Genomic DNA, 26,062 nt, shown 5'->3' with positions numbered 1-26,062 from the left:
AGATATTATCTTTTGCCATCCCCTATATGATTGGTTGTCTACTTTCTTTTTCTTTCTTCTAATTGTACCTTAACATTTACTAGCTTTGTGATTGTATTAGAGAAACATTCCTCTAGACAAAGATAAAAAGGTTTATCTCTCTGTCTATCCACACACTCATACATTGATCTACAGAAGATTTAAATGTATGTGTGTGCATATATGTTACTATCTGTTTCAGATGTGAATAGTTGTATTTCAGAATGGGATGGAAATAGAATATCTGTGTAAGGAACACTAATGGAATCCATTTGTGATGAAAGAGTCAGATAAAATATTGAGGAGGAACACAGACTGTTCTGAGGAACAGACTGAGAACTATTCCACAGATGAATGTACTGAAAGGATGTTTGAAAACAGATCAATGACTGAGGTTACAATAGTGGGCAGGGCATTATGATCCAGCTACATGGTTACATATGATTACTTGTAAAGGTTTTATTTTTCCCTATATATTTTATTGTATATTTTTCCTATGTAGTGTACAGAAAAAAAATTAAACATTTTTATTTATTCATATATATCTTTAGTTTTCTTTTTCTCATGGCCCCAAGGACAAAATTTGTCTCAATTAGCAATAATAGGAAGGTAAAAAGTTGTGGCTATATGGGCCTCACTAAGGAAAGGGCCAGAGGCATTAATATAGTCAGGAAATTATAGTCAGATCAAAAGTAGAAGTCAGTGGGACAGCTAGGTAGTGCAAAGGATAGAGCACCAGCCTGAGTTCAAATCTAGCCTCAGACACATAACACTTCCTAGCTGTGTGACCCTGGGCAAGTCACTTAATTCCAATTGCCTCAGCCAAAAAAAAAGTAGAAATCAGCATTGGGAGTTCAGTATGCAATAGAAGAGCTATAGTGTTGTGTCAGTCAGAAGGATTAAAATATAAACTTCATTTATTCAAATATTATGATCATTCTAAAAGGAAAAAAGACTATTTGTAATATGAGGGCAATTAAGTGGCACCATTGGGTACCTGGAGTCAGGAACACCTGAGTTTAAATCTGGTCTCAGACACAGACTTGCTCTGTAACCCTGAGCAAATTATTTAACTCTTTTTACCTCAATTTCCTCATCTGCAAAATGGTTGGAGAAGGAAATGGCAAAACTTTCTAATATCTTTGTAAACCAAAAAAAATATCATAAAGGGTTAAGACATGAGTGAAATAACTAAACAACAACAAAATTTGCAGTATGATCATCTCTGGAATTAAAACTTTCCTGAGTCTCAAGGCTTCTCCAGTTTGTTTGTTTGCTTGCTTGCTTGTTTTTTACTATTTCTCCTCACTCACAGCATTGATTCTGCAGCTATTTTGTGAGCACCAAATATAAATATATCAATAAATCAGTGCTATGATAGCTAGTTGTTAAATTTTCAGTGTGAGCATTTATGCCTGGGAAATTGGTAAATGATACAAATCAGTACTTGCTTTATTGTTTAGATGAGTGTCTACAATTAAGAAAATAAACTGAAATGTTAACAATTTAGATTAAATTTAGAAGACGGTGTGTATACATCTTTATTTTCTGAATAATAGTTTGTTAAACATTTTCTAGTACACCCTAGTTATAACTGACACAATTATAAACTTTGTCCAATTGTAACTTTCATTTATACTAATGAGCTATAAAATTGGAAGAAAGCAATGCAAAATAACTCCTAGAAGCAATAGGATGGGTACTTCCTTCAACTTCTATTTTGTAATGGGGAATTCCCTCTAGAATGAGCAGGAAATTACTATCCACTGTGGCTATTATTGGACTATACAATTTCCTTGTAAGTACTAAAGTACTATACAATGTCCCCTTAGAGTATCAGTGCCTTCTTATTCTCACTTTTCAAGAAGATACAGTTGACATTTAAAATATTCTTTTTATGGGCAACCTGCAGTTCACCAGTGACACAATTGATGTGATCCATGGAAATCCTCCTAATTTCTGAAAAGATCTGGGACAAAGATCTGGGACAGAGTCTATATGTTCATTAAATATTTTCCATGGTTTGTGCAATGTCATATTTTATCATACATAGTCATATAGGGAAACTAGTGGCAAAGTGGACAGGATACTAATTTCGGAGTAATGAAAGTCTATGTTTCAATTCTACCTCATTTACTATCTGTGTGACTCTAGGTAAGTCACTTTACGAGTTGTTTTCTCAGTTTTCCTATTTGTGAAATGCAGATAATAATATCATCTATCTCCTAGATTTCTTTTAAAGATAATATTTGTGTCTATATCAATATTGCTATATAATTTATCTATTTCAATATATTGATTTATTATGCAAAGTCAGCTATTTTTGCTGAGTCAATTGAGTGACTTTTTTTTCCTATATATATTTTCACAATTATCATGCTGCACAAGAAAAATCAGATCAAAAAGGGAAAAAATGAGAAAGAAAACAAAAAGCAAACAAACAACAAAAAGGTGAAAAAACTATGTTGTGATCTACATTCAGTTTCCATAGTCCTCTTTCTGAATGCAGATGGCTCTCTCCATCACAAGTCTATTGAAATTGGCCCGAATCACTTCATTATTGTAAAGGGCCAAGTACATCACAGATGATCATCACATAATCTTTTTGTTGTTGCATACATTGTTCTCTTTGTTCTATTTATTTCACTTAGCATCAGTTTATGTAAGTCTCCCTAGGACTTTCTGAAATCATAGAATTCACTTATAAATCCATCTGGCCCTGAAGATTTTTTTCTTAGGGAGTTGATTAATAGCTTGTTCAATTTCTTTTTCCAAAATGGGACTATTTAAGTAATTTATTTCCTCCTCTGTTAATCTGAGCAAGCAATGTTTTTGTAAGTATTCATCCATTTCACTTACATTATTAGATTTATTGGCATACAGTTGAGCAAAATAGCTCCAATTACTGCTCTAATTTCCTCTTCATTGGAGAAAAGTTCAACCTTTTCATTCTTGATATTAGTAAATTGATTTTCTTCTTGCCTTCTTTCTAAGCAAATTAATGAAAGTTTTATATATGTTGTTCCCTTTTTCATAAAACCATTTCTTAGTTTTGTTTATTAATACAATAGTTGTCTTATTTTCAATTTTATTAATTTCCCTTTTTATTTTCAGAATTTCAAATTTGGTATTTAATTAGGGGAGTTAATTTGTCATTTTTCCTAGCTTTTTTCATTGCATGCCCAATTCACTGATCTTCCCTTTCTCTATTTTATGCAAGTAAGCATCTAGAGATATAAAATTTCCCCTAAAAACTGGTTTGACAGCATCCCACAAATTTTGGTATGTTGTCTCATTATTGAAAAATGATCAATTTGTGGATTTACCCACTCATTCTTTAGGTTTAGATTATTTAGTTTTCAATTAATTTTTGGTCTGCTTTCCCCTGGTCTTTTAATACATGTAATGGGCCAGAACTTTGGAGAAATATACTTGAGGCAAGGATTCTTACAACAAGATGTTAACTCAGTGGAATGTCTTATCTAGTTTAGCACAGTGACTAATAAGTTGTCTAGTTCAATATGATTGATTTAATCTTACACAAATAATGGTTTCCTAGAGATATAATGATTGGCTTATGCTCAGTATGATGAATGGATTTAATTGAAATAGAGTATTTAAGAGGTCAGAATCAGACCTAAAGGAGGACTCGGAGATAGACAGAGAAGACAGAGGATTGGCGACTGAAGCTCAGACTTGAAGACAAAGACCCTTGTTGTGACTGACCTGTCCTCCTTCACTTCTCCACTAATACTAAGGCCCATCTGAAGGTCCCCCAGAAAGCTAGCCTCGCCCCAGGCAAAGGAGACAACTGTGAAGGAGATAATAAAGACTTTGGACTTTATCTCTGATTATTCTTGTAGTGATTATTCTGCTGAAACCAAGGCCCATTAGGAGGACCTCCAGAGAGCTAGCCAGAACATTACAAATACATGTAATTTTTATTGCATCATGATGTGAAAAAGATGCATTTATTATTTCTGCATTTCTGCATTTGATTTTGAGGTCTTTATGCCTTAGTATATGGTCAGGTTTTGTGTGGGTTCCAGGTACTGCTGAGAAAAAAAGTTTGTTTCTGTCTATCCTATTCAGTTTTCCCCAAAGATCTATCCTAACTAAATTTTCTAAAATTATACTTACCTCCTTAACTTCTTTCTTGTTTATTTGGTGGTTAGGTTTATCTAGTTCTTATAGAAAAAAAGTTGAGATCCTCCACTTGTATAGTTTTGCTGTCTATTTCTTCTTACAAATCACTTAACTTTTCCTCTAAAAATTTGGATGCTATACCAGTTGGTACATATATATTTAGTAGTTATATTACTTCATTATCTATGGTATCCTTTAGCCAGACATAGTTTTCTTCCTTATCTCTTTTAATTAGATCTACCATTACTTTTGCTTGGTCTGAGATCAGAATCTCTATCCCTGTTTTTGTTTTGTTTTGTTTTTTTCACCTGAAGCATAATAGATTCTGCTCCAGCTTTTTATCTTTACTCTGTTTGAATGCTTTAATTGTGCTTCTTATAAACAATATATTGTACAATTCTCATTTTTAATCCAGTCTGCTATCCACTTCCATATTATGGGAGAATTCATCCTATTCACATGCACAGTTAAAATTACTAACTCTGTTATTTCCTGACATCTTGTTTTCCCCTAGTTATACTTTTCTCTTTCCTTTCACTCTTTCCTTTCTTCTCACTGTTTTGCATCTGACCACCACCTCCCTCAATATGCCCTCATCTTTTACAGCCCCTCCCTCTTTCTTATTCCTTCCCCCTTCTACTGTTTTTCTCCTTTCTATTACCTACCCCTTTCCTTTCCTCTTTCTCCTCCTATTTCCCTCTATATATAGGATGAGACAAGTTTATATAAATATATATGTATCTTATATTCTCTCTTTGAGCCAAATCTAATGAGATTAATGTTCACACAATGCTCATTCCCCTCCCTTCTTTCATTCAACTACAATAGGTATTTTTTACCTCTTCATGTGATGTGATTTGCCCCATTTTACCTTCCCTTCCCTCTTATTCCAGTACAATCCCTTTACCATCCCTAGTTTCTTTTTTATATCATCATAGTAAAATTAAATTATAACTATATCTTCTAAGTATACCCCTAACAAAGATATAATTCTCAAGAGTTAAATATATCATCTTCCTATATAGGGATATAAACATTTTAACCTTTTTTTTCTTCCCTTTTTACTTTTTATGCTTCTCTTGAATTCTGTATTTGAAGATCAAATTCTGTTCTTTGCTGGTCTTTTCATCAAAAAGTAAATGAAAATCCCCTATTTCAATGGTTCATCTTTTCCCCTGAAAAATGCTTAATTTTGCTGGATAGTTGATTCTTGGCTGACGTCCAAGTTTCTTTGCCTTCTGGAATATCTTATTTCAGGCTCTTAGATCTTTTAAAGTGGAAGCTGCTGGGTCCTGAGTAATTCTGATTATATATATCTTCAATCATTAAATTGTTTATTTCTGGCTGCTTGCAGTATTTTCTTCTTGACCTGATAATACTGGAATTTAACTACAATATTCCTTGGAGTTTTCATTTTGGGGTCTCTTTCAGGAAGTGTTTAGTGGATTCTTTTGATGTTATTTTATTCTTGCTTCTAGGACATCAGGACATTTTTCCTTGATGATTTCTTAAAAGATGTTGCAAAGCTCTTTTTTTACATCATTGTTTTCAGGTCCCCAATAATTCTTATATTTATTTTCTAGGTCATCTGTTTTTGAGATGAGATTTTCTTTTTTTGCATTTTCTTCTATTTTCTTTACATTTTTTGGTTTTGTTTCACTGATTCTTTGTGTCTCATTGAATTGCTCACTTCCATATGTTCAATTCTAATTTTTAGTGAATTATTTCTTTCAATTAGCTTTTTTAGTTCCTTTTGCATTTGGCCAATTTAACTTTTGAATAAGTTGTTTTGTCCTTTTTTTTTTTTTTTTTAACTTTTCACAAATTTTGTTTTTCAAGTTGTTTTCTTTTTTCATTTCACCAAAACTATTTTAAGGAGTTATTTTCTTTAGACAACTACTACGTTTCCTTTTTCATAGCTCTCATTTTCTTTCCCAATTTTTCTTCTAATTCTCTTTAAAGACCCTTTTTTTAATTCTTCCAAGAGAGTCTTATGTCACCCTTTGAGGTTTCATCTGGAGATGTTTTGCCTTTAGTGTCCTCAGGATTTGAGGCCTATTCTTTTCTGTCTTAATAAAAGCTCTCTATGATCACAGTTCTTTTTGCTTTTTTGCTCATTTTTAGAAATTGATATCTACACTTATAGCAAAAGAGAGATTGTCCCAAGTTTCTTCTCAAGGCAATAGTGGCTTTATGCTACACTGGGGCTGGAGCTGAAGGCTTCTTTCTCATGTTGAGTGGGCATGGCCAAGTCCCACTTGATATGCTGGGTTTCAGGTGCTCACTATTTACCTTCTGTAGTTGTGTTGAAGGTCACACAACTAGTCTACTGATCTACTGACTTCTGAATCAGGATAGAATGGCAAATTTGACTGTATTTTGTCTACAAGACTCCCACTGTCTTCCCCCAGCAGGTAGAAACCTCTCAGCCCTGAGTCTCCCTGCACTGTGATACAATTGCCTGGGTTGCAACCTCTCCCCAATCTGGCTGAAACATACCTTTCCTGAAGTTCTTCCAAAATATCTTCTGCTGGAAATTTGTTACACTCCAAATATTTGTGGGTTCTGTCACTTTAAAGCCAGTTCAGAGGCTTGATTTGGTGTTGATCTGAAGAAAGCTAGGAAGAGCTCAGAAAAAGGCCTGTCTACTCTTGGCAATCTTGGCTCTTCCCCCAGTGACTCCTTTTTAAATACTTGCATTTAAGCATTAACTAAGTAGCAGCTGCCCTACATGAAATGGTAATACATGTGCTCACTAATTCTATCACTTCATAATTTTTGTTGCTGTTAGGTTGTTTTCACTTGTGTCTGACTCTTCATGATTGGTGTTTTCTTGTCAAAAATATTGTAGTGATTTGCCATTTTCTTCTCTAAGTCATTTTATAGATGAAGAAACTGAGGTATACAGGATTAAGTGACTGGTTCAGGTTAACCAAGCATATGAAGTCAGATTTACATTGGGGAAGTTGAGTCTTCCTGAATCCAGGCATGATGTTCTGTCTATGCAACACTGTGTACTAATCAAAATATTTAAGGAGAAGCTGAGACAGCATGAACCCCATATATTCATTTAAACATGTGCAAACTATAATTGTCTTTCTCTCTTAAGGAAGTATTTCACTCCTATCTATAAAAAGTAGCTTGCTATTTGAATTTGAGATCCTTTCTTAAACAATGTTGCTGGCATTGGGAGCTACTATACAGTCTAAAAAATACCTATTTGTATTATTGCCTTGTTTGTCTTGTTAATCAGAGCAAGATTGAATGAAGATTTTTTTTATATATGTATATGTTTGCCTGCCTATCTAACTATCTGCCTGTCTGCCTGTCTATTTCTGTCTAAATGTCTCTGAAAACTAGATTATGCTATTATTATAAAAATTATATTGTGCTGGACAGAATCCCAAGGAGAATGAAGAATAAACTTCTCTTCTCCCCATCTTATTCTATGGAATCGGAATCAAAGTCACTCTGAATGCTCTAATATCTTTCCTTCCCCACTCAGATCTTTAGGTTTCAGTTAGATTATATGGAAAGAACTTCTATGAGAAACTTAAAATCTCTTTTTGAAATGTCAATTATGTTAGTAATCGAGCATGAAGGCTATCTTGTGGGGAAGAAGAAGAGTTGAAAACTGAATTAAAAAACAAACAAACAAATCTCAAAATTATATTAAATTATATTTGTAAAATTACTGGAATGGACTCATTAAATATCCAAGCCTTCTTTTAATGCTACATCAGAGTGAAGGTGACTCTGGGTTTTTGAAAAATTATGCTGTTAGAAAAAAATCCCTTCCAGATCTTTCCAATTCAATTCAATTTAATTCAGCCTACATCAATTAAGTGCCTATCATTTGCCAAGCACTGTGCTAAGTGCTGGAGAAATAAGGAAAAAATAAAAGGTAGCTCCTGCCCTCAAGGAACTAATAATGTAAAGTGGAAAGAAAAAACACAAAAGTTAACTGAACAGTAGGAAGAGGGAGACTAAAGAATATTAAAACCAAGCAGAGCTCCTGATGAAAAAGGAATTTCCACTAAGCTGGAAATACAGACCCAATGTCAAAGCGTCATCTGAGGACCAATATAGCTCAATTTAGAGTTTTGTTACCAATAGCTTGGTCACAAGGTAATGTTTCATTGTTTTTTTGTTTGTTAATGTTATTTTGCCAAAGTGACTTGTGAAAGTATCTTATAAAATATGATGGAGTTACCCTCTCTTTGTGAAACAGCATGGGCCCATAGACTAAGAATTGTAAGGACCCTTAGATGACTGATAAAATTACAAAAGAAGTATAAGCAAGAGAAAAAAGGGTTAGGGAGAGTGTGATTTATGAATATGCAGTATAATCTGAAGACATAAACTGAGTATGGAAAAACAACTAATTATGCAATGTTGAATTATTTGCTGGAGAAAATAAATATCAATTATAATTATTTATAATATATATGTAAAATATATAAATGTCACCGAATATAAATGTTATTTATAAATGTATTTGAGGCATACTAGTTGTGGGATGCTAGGTTCCAGGACCAAATATACAATTCTCTGTTTTGCATTGAAAGCCCTTCATAATCTGCACCATTTTCCAGCCCAATCCTACCTTATAATTCCTTCGCCACCCTTCACCCTCATATACTCTTTGATTCAGTGATAGTAGTGTCCTTGCTATTTTTGAACAAAATACTCCATTTCCTAATTTAGGGCATTTTCAATGGACTTTCTTATCTCAGTCTCCTGGTTTCCCTGATTTCCTTTAATTCTGAGCTAAAATGCTGTCTTCCATAGCAAGCAACAATGTAGTCAGTCCTCTGGAGTTTCCTTCTCTGCAATAAGATTTGAATGCTTATTAATTCAGGTAGAGAAAAAAGCAAAGTGTCCAATACCTTATATTACCACATGATCTTCAGAAGCTTCCTAAGACAATTCTAATGGAAACAATTCAATTTCCTGGCATGGCACTGGTAGCTGATCCAGATTTCACAGGCATACAACAATGAAGTCAGCACAATGGCTCTATAGAACTTCTAATTGGTAAGCAGTCTAATACTTCTTCTCTGCCATGCTATCTTTTGGAGATTCTCAAACACTGAACTAGCACTGGCAATACATATGTCAACCTCCTCATCTGTGTGTTCAAGCCTGGAAAGTTTACTGCAAAAGAAGATGAACTTATCCAAATATGCTATTTTTTTCTTTTTGCTATAATGAATGGTTCCATGAATAGATGATGTAATACTGCCTGGTGAAGAGACTCTATTTTCTTGGTGTTAATTGTTAGATCAAAATTAGCTTAAACAGCAGAGAATCAATCCATGATTTCTTGCATCTCAGCCACAGAAATTGCACTGAGTGTGCAATCATCTAGAAACACAGCCCACATTAACTCTCCCTCTATAAGTCTTTGTAGTCTTTTCAAGGTAAATAATTTATCATCAGTGTGGTAGCTGACTTGATGCCATTTTTATCCTCAATGAGGGCGTTTGACATCACTTGAAAATATAATGTTAAAAAGCATGGAAGCAAGCACACAACCCTGCTTTATTCCACTGATAACTGGAAAAGCATGAGAGCCTCATCCATAATCCAGAACCCAGTACATAACAGGTGTTTAATAAATGTTTATTGACTTACTGAGTCCAAGTCAATTTTTAATACTATAAGTTGTGGTTGTGGAACAGTTACCAATCTACATTGGTTAGGAGTGATTCTCTACTAGATGTTCCTTACAGCAGTAAAATAAAGATTTAAATATAAGGGAAGAAGGAGAGAAGGAAATATTAGTGTAATAATGCTAAATAGGGCAATCTTGAACACTTAAGTTTTTGTGCTTGACTCTGGTTATCTATGATCTTTCTGTAGGAAAATATTTCCTGGATTTCAGATAGTTGGTTTATAGAAACTTACAGCAAATATTCAAGAAATATTGTTGAAATTACTAATGAAGGTCTAAATGGAAGCAAAAGTTACATAATCCAATGCTGTCTTGCACATTCAATTTGTTTCAAAATTGTTCTATTTTAAGAGAATGAAAAGATATTAACTGTCCAAGAAATAGTTCCACCAAAATGGGAAGGTACTGAAATACCAAAGGAAAAAAAAAAGGCACTCCACATTCGAATGGCAGTAAAGTATTGGTGCTTATTGGGAGTATTGGGTATAAATTGGGAGAGTTTATAGCCAGTTTATACCAGTTTATACCAGACCTTGGTAGCAGGAGGATGGTAGTAGATCTCTGCACCTGCTTTAGGCCAGCTCATCTAGTATACAGATACTGGACAAAGAAGCCATAATCCCAGGATGGCCCATGGTCACAGGCAAGTTTTTTCAGAGGATAGTTAGAGTTTCTTTGGCTGTTATGTTAATTGAGGAGTCACAATTTTACATTCTGATACTGTGATTGCCAGCTCACAGAAGAAGATATATTAGTTTGATGGAGGAGAGCTACATATGCAATTAGAAGAAATTAGATTCAAATTTCAGCGTTGCCACATTCCATATATGTGAACCTGGAAGTTATTTCATTTTTCTCAGACTCAGTATCCTCTTTTCTGATGGGGGAGAAAGGGGCTAAACTATAGTTTTTAATGTCCCTTCCAATTTTAAATTTATATCTCTTATGAATCTGGGGTGAAAGTAAAAAAAAATGATTATGTCTTTAATAGCCTTCTCCCTCCCCCCCCCAATCCACTCCCTTATTGTTGTTTATTTGTTCAGTTGTATTTGACTCTTCTTGATCCCATGGACTGGACCCGTCCTCCCACTATTTCCCAAATCTGTCTAAGCTCATGTTTATTGCTTCCTTGAGATTATCTATTCAAGCCATCCTCTGTCAGCTCCCTTCTCCTTTTGTCTTCAGACTTTCCCAACACCACAGTCTATTCAATGATTCCTGTCTTCTCTTCATGTGGGTAAAATATTTAAGCTTCAATTTCAGTCTTTGTTCTTATAATGAGTAGTCTGAATTAATTTCTTTATGCATTGACTGACTTGATCTCCTTGCTGTCAATCTCCTATGATGAATGTGGTATTTTAATTTTTATTTCTAGAAAGATTGTAGTTCATAGAACTGAGCAAATTTATCCTTTCTTTGTATCAATGGTTGAAACACAGACTTGTATTATTGTGATGCTGAATAATTTGCCTTGCATTTGAGCAGATATCCTTCTATCGTTTTTGAGATTATTACCTTTGTATTACTTTTCTCACTGTTTTATTGACTATGAAGGGTACTCTTATTTCTTATAAGTGATTCTTACCCATATATGTAGTGATCATCTGAATTAAATTCATATATTAACATTCATTTAAGTCCACGGACACCCAAGATGCAATGTTAAATATGATCATCTGTTTGACTTCCTCCAGCTTACCTGGTTCCTAGATCTTATATTCAAAGTTCATAAACAATATTGATCTTTACAACTTTGGACTTCCCTTACTTCACAAGACATATCTGGAGCTGAGATTCCTTCTGGCTTGGCCCAGCTACTTCATTATTTCTGAAATTACTTATAGTTGTATTTGTTCTTCCTTAGTAAACATGTTGGACAATTTATGATCTGAAGGTTGTATCTTCCAGTGTCCTCTTTTTTTTTTATCATTTTTATACTATTTTGGGTGTTTTCTTGGCAAAGATGCCAGAGTAGTTTGCCATTTCTTCTATAGTGGGTCATCTTTTGTTAGAACTCTCTCCTATAATACATCCATCTTCACAATAGCTCCCGGTTTCATTCCCTCCATTACACTAAAGGTGACCCATCTCCTGGCTTTTCCTTTTATTTTCTTTTCCTTTAAGAAGAATCACTTAACAAAAAGCAAAGGCAATGTCAGTGCTTTAAGAATTGCATCTTTCCATCTCTCTTTTAGGGAATGGGGAAAAGAAAGAAGAGTAAATAGCTAGACCTGTGATTTCCTCAGTTTAAGGAACTCCATCTTATGTCAACTGCCTCCTCTATGCAAATAGAAATCCTTGTGTACTTGGGAGTCTTCAGAATTTGCCTGGGGTTCTGAAAGGCTAAGTAACTAGCCCAAAAGCACACAGCCAGTATTCATTTGGAGGCCTGACTTAAACTTAGATCTTCACAAATCCAATGCCTCCTTTTTGGTCACAGGCTGGCAGACAATAGCAGCTGTATTTGTTCTACCATTTACCTTTTGAGGGATGTAATCACAATCAGAGGAAACCAAATATTTCTTGGTTGTTCTGCTTTCAGAAGGGCATCAACAGATATTGGGAAACAGTGTAGTACTGTGGGAAAAAATGTGAGATTTGAAGTACAAAAAAAAACAAAACAAAACAAAATAAAACTGTGACTGAGTTGACTTTCTCAATCCTATGTAAAATTTGGAAAAACACTTAAATTCCTACATCTCAGTTTCCCCATCTATAAAATGAAATTAGATTAGATACCTTTTAAGTTTTTTTTTCAACTCTACGAAATGCATCTAAAAATTTTGAAGACTATTATCACTACAACATTTCATTTTCATGGTAAATTTGTCATCTCTTTCCCAAACTACTGATATCTTTCTCAACAATATCACTTTTTCTTTTTCCACACCTACATGTCCTGTGTCATTTTTCTTATTCACATGGATATAAATTATTAAAATGTAATAAGTTACTTTTATAAAGTGTTTTTCTTTTACATAAGATATATGCCCTTAGTAATAAATTTCAATAATAAGTTCCATCCTTCAACATCTCAGTAATTCATATGAGGCCAAAGTAGTTTCCTTGAAATATGATCTCTTGTTCATCCTAGAATCTCTCTCCTCTGCTATTCTTCCTTCTATTTTGTACTGCCTCCTCTATGATATTAGGCTTGCTAAGCTTATATCAACAGTTTTCTCTTTTTTCTTTTCTTTTTCAGCTTAAAATCACCATCTCAGGGTTAGAAACATTATTGCAGACAAAAATGCATTTTACTGATGCTTTGAAGATGGACAATATACCTCATCCATCAGTTGTGATCCAGAATGTTAATTCTCAGGCAACAATGTTGTGGGAAACTAATTTTTTTTTTGCTTCTGAATCCCTTCATTTCAAATGGCAATAGGATATAAACACCTCCTATTTCTCACAGGATTTTTAATTGTTTTCTTTTTTTTTGTCTAAGATTTCATAATTCTTAGAAATGCTTTTTACGGCTTTATAATTTTTTTTCATCTTACACAATTCATTAGGTCAGTTTTGGTCAACTGATTTAATAGCTCTAAAAGCTTCTCTAACAAATCCATAGTACATATCCCAGGAGGAAGAAGCAGAGTACTCTGCATATTTGTGTATCTATACATATATCTTCTACTAAAATACAATTCCAATGCCTCATCATGATGTGAAGGTGACTTTGGGCTCTCAATGACTGTACTAATGAAATGTAATCTTTGGAAGATCCTATCCAAGCTGGAAAGGCTTCAAGTACAAAGCTAACAAAGTTCAGAGGATCTGCTCACAAGGTTGACCACAATGTGATTGATGTGTTGGACTCAGCAAGGACTGAACAACTATTTATTTTTAGAGAGACTGCAATCTGCATTAATGGTGAGAGTATTCTTACCCATGAAATAATAAATCTTTGGAGTATTTAAGAACATTTTAATGTGAATATTTAAGGAGACAGAGAGAGAGAGAGAGAGAGAGAGAGAGAGAGAGAAGAGAGAGAGAGAGAGAGAATCTAAATTGACACTCCTTTCAAGAGGGAAAGCCAGCTGAATCAATATTTACATATGAGCTAATTATGTTTGGCCAATTCCTTTGAAACTGGACATAGTCACATCTGTCATCTAAATATTGATCCATGGCATCAAAAATACTTCATATTTTAATTTTAGATTGTAACACTATAAAATATAAATGCTAGATAATTTCTAGGGCAATTATCCTTTAGGAAAAAAAGAACCTGTACAAATATGGGTATGAATGTATTCCCACATGTGTAATTTACACACACATATATGCATATATGTACAAATATAAGTGCCTACATATGCATATATTTACAAATAATTTAATATCTTTAGAAGGACAGTTTAGCACAAAGAATAAAAAGCTGATTTTGGAATCAAGCAACACCTCTTCCACATATTATCTATATGATAATGGGTCAGCCATTATTACAAATGATTACAAAATCACTGTGAAGATTATATGATATTTACATCAGAATTTGTCATTACAATCTAGAAGTAGAATAGTTTGGACTTCATAGAACAATGAGATGATTGATATGACTATGGTATACAGAGTGCCAAAGGATTTGCTGATGCATGATTAATTCACAAGTAAATTGCCATATAACTGTCTCTACCTCATAAAGCAAGTTATTCCAAGATAACATTTACTAAATCATTTAGACTGAGATATTTTTATATGATTATTTGCAGGCAGCAGTCAATGTCTCAAGCTAATAGCTGTTGCCTTCTCTATCTTAAAGCTAAATTTATACTGGGAATTATTTATGCAAAGAATCTAGAAATTGGCTGCTTATTTGGCCTTCTCTTTTATAACATTTCAGTAGTTGCCCTGATTTTATAGTCTGTTGATCTCACATTTGCAAGTGTGTTTAATGCTTCTAAAATGGAAACTAGTATTATATGTCTGAGTTTTTAGCATTTTTACTCACTCTCTGATCATCTTCCCATTACAATATCTATGATATCATAACGAGGGTCTGTGTTAAACAACTTTAAAAATTTAATTTGAAAGATTCACTCTGTTGACAAGGACACATCATAGCACTATTTCTTAAAACTGTCACCAGGTAACTCAAGTATGGTTACTGAAGTATAGATAGCTCCTAAGATGCTTTCCAAAGTAGAAATGAGAAAGATTCAGAGAAAGAGAAATATATAACACACCCACACATATATAGGAGTGTACATATACATGTGTATACAATATACCCATATTTGCATATGTATATATATATATATAAATTCATTTTAAAACTATATATGTTATACAAAATACATGTATGTGATACACAAAAATATATAATAACTTTAATAGGTAAATTTGAACTAGACTTTGGGGACATCCTGGGGATATGTATATGTATATTTCTACTTATAAATCTGCAGTGCATATGTGCATGTATTTATACTTATGTGTACATTGCACATGCATGTACATGCATTCACAAATTATGTGTAATTTATATGCATAGATAACAATGCAAGTGAAATTTCATGGGATTATTAAATTTTTCACTATTTTTTCTACACAAATATATTTGTATGCACAGATATGTACAAGTGTGTATATGTATCTGTGTATAAAATTACAAAATTTTAAAGTTAGAAGAAACCTCAGAGTTTCCATCAGGAGTTATTTCATTATGGTTTTGGGAATTCTCTATTAGTATAGTTTGATAGTGGTTGCTTGTCCTTCGTTCTCAAAGAGGACCATGCCATCAGGGAGGTAATCACTACTAAACTTCCAAACAAACCAAATAAGAGTTTCAGTAAAATCCCAGATTCTAAAATAAATGCTCCAACAACTATTGGAATTTCTACATATTGCCAACTGAAAACAAGAGGAGAAATAGAGATCAAAAAACTTTAGAAAGATAGCTGCCACACAAGCAAAATAAAGTAAAGTAAAAGTAAAAATTATGTTTTTTTTCCAAAATTAATCTTCATATTAATGACTGTAACATTCAAATTATGGGGGGCATACTTTATGGAATTAGACAATTTATTTTGAAAATTCATAGGGAAGAGAAAACATCAATTATATCAAGCATAATGATGATAACAAATTATTTCAAATTATATTACAAATTAAATCTGAATAGATTCAACCAGGTAAAATAGCAATCCAGTACTCAGTAAATCCCCCAAATGCAAATTATTTTGGAAATAATTCTTTATTCAATAAAAATTACTGGATAAGTTTGAAAATCAGTTGGTTGAAAATAAACTTAAACTAGCTTTTATGCTACTTATAGGATAACCAATTCCAAATTGATAAATTTTATAAAAAATAAAATAAAAATAACAGATGACTGGAAGATTATGTTTTTTTACAACTTTGGATTGAGGGAAATTTACCATCATATGCAGTCTCTTCAGCTTGATGCTATAACAAGATTATGAGACAAAATAGACAATTTTAAATGTATAGAAATAATGATCATATAAGCAATGCCAATGCAATAAAAATTGAAAATTTATGAATTAGAAAACAATTTGCATCAAATATTTCTATTAACAAATGATATTTAAAATCTATAGGAAATCTACAAGATGTGAGAACCATTCTCCAATAGAAAAATGCTCAATGAATGTGAAGAATTAATTGGAATAGCATAATATCAATTACCATCTGAAAAAGAATTCTACATTATACATTTTCACAAATACTAAATCTACTCTCATGTGTCACCCAATACTCATCAAACTGAAAAAAATAGCAAAAGATTGAAAAATCATTTTAAAAAGCAATCTAAAGGCCTGGAGAGACTCACATGAAGTGATGCTGAGTGAAATGACCAGGACCAGAAGTTCATTATATACTTCAACAACAAGGCTATATGATGATCAATTCTGATGGACATGGCCCTCTTCAATAATGCGATGAACTAAATCAGTTCCAATAGGCAGAAATGAACTGAACCAGCTGTGACCAGGAAAAGAACTTTGGGAGATGACTATGAACCACTACATAGAATTCCCAATCCCTCTATTTTTGTCCACCTGCATTTCTGATTTCCTTCACAGGCTAATTGTACACTATTTCAAAGTCCGACTCTTTTTGTACAGCAAAATAACTGTTTGGACATGTATACATATATTGTATTTAATTTATACTTTAACATATTTAACATGCCTTGGCCAACCTTCCATCTGGGGAAGAGGTTGGAGGAAGGAGGGAAAAAGTTGGAACAAAAGGATTTGCAACTGTCAATGCTGAAAAATTACCTAAGCATATATCTTGTAAATAAAAAAAAGTGATAATAATAATAAAAAAGAATGGACTGGGAAAAAAGAAAGACAAAAATAGAATTCCATTAAAAATGTAATTAGCAAACTGGAAAAAAAATCCACTGAAGGAAACAATTCTTTATAAAGTAGAATTGGTCAAATGGAAAAGAAGGTGCAAAAGATAAATGAAGAAAATCATCCCATAAAAATCAGAATTGGGCAAGTTAAAGTACCTGACTCTGTGAGAAAATAAGAATCAGCCAATTAAAAATAAAAGAATGGGAAAATAGAAGAAAATATAAAATGCCTCATTTGAAAAAACAACTAACTTGGAATAAAGATCAAAGAGAGAAAAGTTCAGTGTATTTGAAAAACTTGAAAGCCACAATAAAAAAGTACCCTGGACAGCACCCTTCAAGAAATTATAAAGGAAAACTGCCATGATATCCTAGAATCAGAAGGTAAAATAGTCATTGAAAGGATCCATCTCTCATCACCTGAAAGAGATCCTCAGAGGAAAACTCAAAGGATATTTGATAATGATAATAATTCTGTTCAAGGAGAAAATATTGCAAACAGTCAGAAAAAAACAATCTAATATATAATGTAGTACAAGTGAAGAAAGAAGGGAGAGCTGAAGTAGGAATGCTAAGGAAAGAATAAGTGAGGAGTATTCGTAGAAGAGAGGGTGAATTGAGGAAGGTGGTGATCAGAAGCAAAATATTAGTGAGAAAAAAAGAGGGTGAAAAGAAAAAAAGTATTAGGAGTAGGAAAATAGAATGCAAATAAATATATAGTACTCATAACTATGGATGTGAATGGGATGAACTCTTTTATAAAATGGAAGACAATAGCACAGTGGATTAAAACCCAGAAGCCTACAATATATTGTTTAAAAGAAACACATTAGAAGCAGAGACTTATACACACTACTGGAGTAGTATCTATTGTGTACTTTTTGCAGATGATACTATATTTATAAAGTCAGTTTTAAAAATTAGTTGAAAAAACTAAATTTGTCAAATTGTAGCAAAGTTGAAGAATATAAAACAAACCCAAACAAATCATTAATATTTATACATATCACTAACAAAATCCAGCGGTAAGAGATAGAAAGAGAAATCCTATTTAAAATCGCAATGGCCAACATGAAATACTTGGGAATCTAAACTGCCACAACAAACTCAGGATTTATACAAAAGTAATTATAAGGCAGATATTTTTAAAAGTTAGAGAAATATTCATTGTTCATAGATATGCCCAACTAATATAAAAATGCAAATTATATCTAAATTAACTTCTTTCAGTGGAACAACAATTAAACTACCAAAATTATTTCATAGAACTAGAAAAAAAGTAATAAAATTCATCTAGAGAAATAACAGTCATGGAGATCAAAGGAATTAATGAGAAAAAATTGGGTAACCAACTATATCAGATCAAAAATCGTGTTATAGAGTAGTAGCAATAAATAAAATAGTGGATAAATGGAATAGATTATCTTTACAACACATGCTATAATAAGTGAAAATAGTAACCTTTGAGAAATGCAAAGACCCAAGATTTGGGGACAAGAACTCATTCTTTGACAAAAAACTTCTGGGAAAATGAGAGTAGTTTGGCAGAAACTAAGCATAGATCATCATTCAAAATATATATCAAAGTAAAGTCAAAATGAGTACATGATTTAGACATAAAGAATGATATTGTGGACAAATGGAGTATTTGCCAGATCTATCAATAAAAGAAGAATTTATCATCACACAAAAAATAGAGCATCATTGGAAGTGAAATGGATAGTTTTGATTATGTTATTTTTGTACATAAACAAAATCAATGCATCTAAGATTAGAAGAAAAGCTAAGAACTCAGAATGTTGTGACAACAGGATCCACCAGCCAGTGGCTGCTAGAGAGAGATCTAACTCAGACCTTTAGAATGGATCTTCTTCATGTGAGAGGATGATGATGATGATGATGATGATGATACAAGGAGATTGAGAGGCAGTTGCGTTCTCTGATCTCTCTCCTCTTCCCTCTTGCCATCAATTTATTTCATTCCCAGTCCACAAGGACCATCTGCATTAGCAAAGGCTGCTTTGCAACTCTTTCAAATTTATGATTTACAGCTGTGGAGGCTCTTGGAGAATTGACTTGTCCCCTCACTTAGGCATGGTCCTTAACAATTTCCCAGTTTTTGTTTTATAAGAACACAGTTAATTTCCCCCCAATATAGCAAAGTCAGCAAGTTTGTGCATTAGTTGTTATTTAAGTCCACATGCTAAGGTATCTGAGTGCGCATGCTACTACATAAAATACAAAAAAAGCACTATAGCAGATGTTGAATCTTTTGAGATATCATGGAGGCAAACTTTCAAATGGAGAAGAAGACTATAGTCAGAACAAGCATTTAAGTCTCTCATTAGTGTCCTGGCTGGGACTCTTGATGTATTGATCCATTTAATTACCCTGACAAAAAAAAAAAGTTTTACCGGGTCTCTTTTCCCTTTCTTTCCCTGCAGGTTACTGAAGGAACTTTGCTGGGAGAATCCTACTCACGAACAGCCCTCAAACACTGCTGTTTTGTTTCTTGTGTTTCTTATGTCCATGTTCAGGTGTCATATGTTGTGATAATGGGAGCCATCTGCCAGTGGCATCTGGAGATCTGAGATTTGTAGAATGCATCTTTTTTTGTGTGAAAGGATGATGATGACACAAGGAGACTGAGAGGCTATTGTGTTCTCTGACCTCTCTCCTCTTCCCTCTTGCCTCCAATTTATTTCATTCCCCATCCACAAGGAACATCTACATTAGCAATGGCTGCTTAGCTACTCCTTCAGGGGTGTTATGATTCACAGCTGTGAAGTTTTTCAGAGAATTGACCTGCCCTCTCACTTAGACATGATCCTTAACATCAGAGGAAGACAGGGAATTTAAAGAGTCTTTTATAAAGACCTAATTTCTCAAATATATAGAGAAATGAGTCAGTTTTATAAGAATACAATCATTCTTCAATTGATAATTCGTCAAAGGAAATGATCAGATAATTTTCAGATGAAGAAATCAAAGCTATCTAGAGTCATTAAAAAAAAAGTTTAAAAAAATCTACTGTTTATAGAAATGAAAATTAAAGTGACCCTGAGATACTAACATTTTAGTTAACATGATTTTTTAAATTTTTATTATTATATCTTTTTATTAACAAAACATATGCATGGATAATTTTTTTCAGCATTGACCCTTGCAAAACCTTCTGTTCCAATATTCCCCTCCTTCCCCCACCCCCTCCCCTAGATGTCAGGTAGTCCAATACATGTTATATATAACATGATTTTTTTAAAAAAAGGTAAGTGATAAATGCTGTAGGGGATGTGGGAAATTTGGGATACTAATGCAGTCTTGGTAAAGTTGTTAATTGATCCAACCATTCTGGAGATCTATTTGGAACTATGCCCAAAAAAGTATAACACTGTGCATTCCTTATTCCATCATTATCACTACTATCACTGTATTCCATAGAAAACAAAATAATGATAATCATAATATTGATACACACATACATATATTATATATGTGTGTATGTATATATTGTATATGAATACACACGTGCATTTTATTTATATGTATTCAAATGTGTGCAGTAACTTTTATTGTAGGAAGAAATCGAAAATTGTGGGTATATCCATCAGTTGAAGAACACATGAAGAAATTATGGCATATAATTTTGATAGAATATTATGGTTCTATAAAAAATGACAAGCAGATTGATTTCAGAAAAAAATACATGGAAAGACTTACATAAACTGTTATGGACTGAAGTGAACAGTACCAGGAAAATATTGTACATGATAACAGCAATATTGTACAATGAACATCCATGAATTACTTAGCATTCTAGACAAGAAAATCCAAAATTCCAAAGGACTCATGCTGACAAAAGCTACCACCTCCAGCAAAAGAACTAATGGAGTTAATAGGCAAAACAAACATACTATATTTAATTTGTGTGTGTGTGTGTGTGTATTTGGTTTATATTTTCTTTCCCAGTGTCACTAATATGGAAATCTACTTTACTTAATTGTACCCATATCAAATTGCTTCTAATCTCAAATTGAGGGCAAAGAGGTAAAAGGAGAAAGGGAAAAAGAAATTGGAACTCAATTTTTTTTTAAAGTTTAAATTTTTAAAAATTCAGTTGGGGAAAATATATATTTTTTAAAGTGACTTGTGGGGGAGAGGAAATCAAGAACTGAGCTGATATAGCAGAGAATATGTTCTCAGTTGTTGAGGAGAAATGTTTATAGTTTTATTTTTTACCTATATTATATCAACTAAAATAGCACTATAAAACTTAATTGAATTGAATTAGGTAAATGAAACTTGAGCCCTAATCATTCATCATTAATGTTGCAGAAAACTTAATAGCATAGATGTTTGAACCAAAAGCATTAGTATGACAAACGATTATTTCTCAGGGATATCCCTTAAAACCTTGAAAATGAAATCTAGTTACTTACCCTTCCTTTGAATAACCCAATTTGCCAAGGTGACAATTGAAGGAGAAAATCATTTAGAGTCTCAATACATGTGAATTGATCCAACTATACTAAAAATCACTTGGAATCATTAAAAAGTCACCAAATTCTTTATCTTCTCTTGTCCAAATATCCCATTCCTAGGGTTTCTAGGCTATAGAAATAAATGGGTATAAGAAACACTGTAGTATACAAAAATATGCACACCAAGAGTTAATATCTTCTTTCCCTCTGTTGGACACATCTCATATATAATGAAAGAAAATAAGTTATCCTATATTATAAAACTAAGTTCCCAGTAGTGTCACTACTTTCCTTGTGTCCCAAGGAAATCATAAAGGAGGGGAAAGGACCAACATGTGCAAAAATGTTTATAGCAGCTCTTTTTGTGCTAACAAAGAACTGGAAAATAAGTAGATGCTCATCAATGGGTAAATGGCTGAATAAGTTATGGCATATGAAAGTAATGGAATATTACTGTTTTATTAAAAATTTGTGAACAAGCTGATTTTAGAAAAGCTTGAAAAGATTTATACAAACTGATGCTGACCAAAACAAGCAGAATCTCAAACACATTGCACAGCAAGATTATGCAGTGATCAACTATGAAAGATTTGGTTCTCTGTGGTTCAATGATCCAAGGCAATTCAAATAAACTTTCTGTAGAAAATGCCATCTACATCCAGAAAGAAAACTATGGAGATTGAATGTAAATCAACACATGCTATATTCTTTTTTTCTGTTTTTTTTCTCATGTTTTTTTTCCTTTTGTTCTGATTTTTTCTCTTCCAACATGATTAAAAAATGTGTATGTGTACATATATGTGTATATAATTATATATATGTATATGTGTATATATATGTGTATGAATTTTATCTGTACTTTTTAATCCACCACCATTAATAGCAGTTTGCTCTGTCCATATGAATAGCATTAATAAGGTCAATATGGTTGGAATATATCATTGATAAAGGGAACTAATGTGCAATAATGCTAAAAAAAATAAGTAGGGAATTCATTATGCAAATTTTTAATCTATAACAGAGGAATTTCCATTTCATTGCAGGGGTAGTAGGTAGCTGATCTATAAAGGCTTGAGTCTGTGTGAATTAGAAAAATCATTTTGTCACTATATGGAGAACGGATTGCAGTAAGGACTTGGGGCAGGGGAACTAATTATGAAAATTGTTCAATAGTTGAAGTGGTGAATGTGTGCTGATTGTAAATGGTAAAGAAAAAATATGTATGACACATACTGAGATGACAGAAGTGGCTACTTACACTGTGAAATTAGTAATTCTAAGCACTTGTGGATGATTAAGTTATGAACTTGATTGATTATTAGGATGGTGGTACCCTTAAGTTTAATAGAAAAGTTAAGAAGGATGGTTGGGGAAAGAAAGATAATAAACTGGGTCTTGAACATAGTACGTGATGTGACAAATGTCTTTAATCTTTTTTTAGATTAGTTTTTTTTTAATTTTCAAAACACATGCAAAGACAATTTTTAACATTTAACCTTGCAAAACTTTGTGTTGCATTTTTTTCCTCCTTTCCCCCACTCTTTCCCTTAGATAATACATAATCCAATATATGTTAAACATGTACAATTCTTCTACACATATTTCCATTATTATCATGCTGAACAAGAAAAAACAAATCAAAAAGAAAAAAAAAAGGGAGAAAGAAAACAAAAAGCAAGCTAACAACAACAGAATTGTTGTTACTCTTGCTGTTGCTATGCATAATGTTCTCTTCGTTCTATTCACTTCATGTAGTATTAGTTCATGTAAATCTCTCCAGGCCTGAAATCATCCTGCCGATCTTTTGTTATTGAACAATATTATTCCATTACATTCATATACTATTACTCATTCAGTCATTCTCCTACTGATGGGCACCTACTCAGTTTCCATTTCCTTGCTACTACAAAAAGGGCTGCCATAAATTTTATTGCACATGTGGGTTCTTTTTCCTAATTTATGATCTCTTTGAGATACAGGTCCAGTAGAGACATTGCTCCATCAAAAGGAATGCAAGCTTCATTAGCTTTTTGGACATAGTTCCATATTGCTTTTCAGCATGGCTGGATCAATTCATAACTCCACTAGCAACATATTAGTAACCCAGTTTTCCCAATCTCCTCCAAAATTCATCATTATCTTTTCCTGTCATCTTAGCCAATCTGAAAAGTATGTAGTGGTATCTTAGAGTTGTCCTCATTTGAATTTCTCTGATAAATAGTAATTTAGAGCAATTTTTTTCATATGGCTAGAATTGGTTTTAATTTCTTCATCTGAAAATTGTCTGTTCATATCCTTTGACCATCTTTCAACTGGACAATGATTTGTGTTCTTATAAATTTTAGAAATGAGGCCTTTATCAGAACCCTTGGATGTGAAAAATTTCCCACTTTTTTGCTTCCTTTATAATTTTGGCTGCATTGATTTTGTTTGTACAAAACATTTTTAACTTAATATAATCAAAATGATACATTTTGCCTTCTTATTCTAATTCTTCTTTGGCCACAAATTCCTTCCTTCTCCACAGATCTGAGAGGCAGGCTCAGTTTTTTTTTTTAATTTGCTTATAATATCACTATATTTAAATCATGAACCTATTAACCTTACTTTGGTATAGAGTGTTAAATCTTGGTCAATGCTTAGTTTCTGCTATACTATTTTCCAATTTTCCCAGCAATGTTTGGCAAACAGTGAGTTCTTATCCCAGAAGTTGAGGTCTTTGGGTTTTTAAACATTAGATTAATACAGTCATTGTCTATTACAGATTATGAACCTGACTTTTTCTACTGTTCAACTACTCTATGTCTTAGCCAGTACCAAATGGTTTTGATGATCACTACTTTATAACATAGTTTTAGGTGTGGTACAGCTAGGCTGCCTTCATTTGCATTTTTAAAAATGTATTCCCTTGAAATCTTTTACCTTTTGTTCTTCCAGATGAACTTTTATTATTTCTTTTATCTCTCTAAAGTAATTTCTTGGCACTTTGATTGGCATGGCACTGAATAAGTAGATTGATGTAGGTAGAATTGTCATTTTTATTATATTAACTTAGCCTAGCCACAAGAACTTGATATTCTTCCAATTGTTTAGATCTGACTTTATTTATGTGGAAAGTGTTTTGAAATTGTTTTCAGATACTTCCTGACTTTCTGTTGGCAGATAGCCCCTAAATATTTATATTATCTACAATTATTTTAGATGAAATTTCTCTTTGAGGGCAGCTAGGTGGTACAATGGATAGAGCATCAGTGCTGAAGTCATGAGGACCTGAGTTCAAATCTGGTCTCAGATACTTAACACTTCTTAGCTATGTGACCCTGGACAAGTCACTTAACCCCAATTGCCTCAGCAAAAAAACAAAAAACTTTGTATCTTTTGTGGCTGGACTTTGTTGGTAACATATAAAAATGCTGATGAGTTACATGTATTCATTTTATATCCTTGCTAAAGTTGTTAAATGTTTCTAGTAGTTTTTTTTAGTTTTTTAGTTGATTCTCTAGGATTCTGTAAGTAAACCATTCTATCATTCACAAAGAGTAATAATTTTGTTTCCTCATTATCTTCTCTAATTCATTTAATTTCATTTTCTTCTCTTGTTGCTAAAGCTAACAGTACAATATTGAATAATAATGGTGATGGTAGGCAACCTTTTTCACCCCTGATCTTACTGGGAATAGTTCTAATTTATGCACATTACATATGATGCTTTCTGACAGTTTTAGATAGATACGACTGATCATTTTAAGGAAAATTCCATTTATTCCTATGCTCAAAATACATATTTTTAAAAGGACTGAGTGTTGGATTTTGTCAAATGCTTTTTTCTGCATCTATTGATCTAATAATATAATTTCTGTTAGTTTGGTTATTGATATAGTCAATTATTCTAATAGTTTCCCTAGCATTGAGTCAACCATGCATTCCTAGCATAAACCCTACTGGGCTTCCCTATGATGCACCTACATGGGCCATCTCCCCTTGCCCGATTGAGACAGATCTTTCTTGAACTTCTTACAAAAATCTGTAAGAATTTCTACTGGAAATTTGTTACACTCCGAATATTTGTGGGTTCTGTCACTCCAAAACCTGTTTAGAGGCTTGATCTGGTGTTTTTGTGGAGGATTTGGGGGGAAGCCAGAAAGAGTTCAGACAATGACCTCTCTACTCTAAGCCTTCTTAGCTCTACCCCAGTCTATTTTAAGTCTTTAAAAGGAATTAAACAAATAGAATGGAATATGGTTATAAAGTAAGGAATGATGAATAGGATCAATGTGAAGAAATGTGGAAAATTTATATTGATGTAGAGAAAAATAAGCAGAACAAAAAAAAACTATATACACTGTTAATGATGTGAACTAAAATTTCATTAGAAGAAAGCTAAATAATCAGAAATAGAATAAAAAA

This window comes from Antechinus flavipes, chromosome 4 (assembly GCF_016432865.1).
Source record: "Antechinus flavipes isolate AdamAnt ecotype Samford, QLD, Australia chromosome 4, AdamAnt_v2, whole genome shotgun sequence".
Lineage (NCBI taxonomy): Eukaryota > Metazoa > Chordata > Mammalia > Dasyuromorphia > Dasyuridae > Antechinus > Antechinus flavipes.
This window is presented reverse-complemented; position numbering follows the sequence as displayed.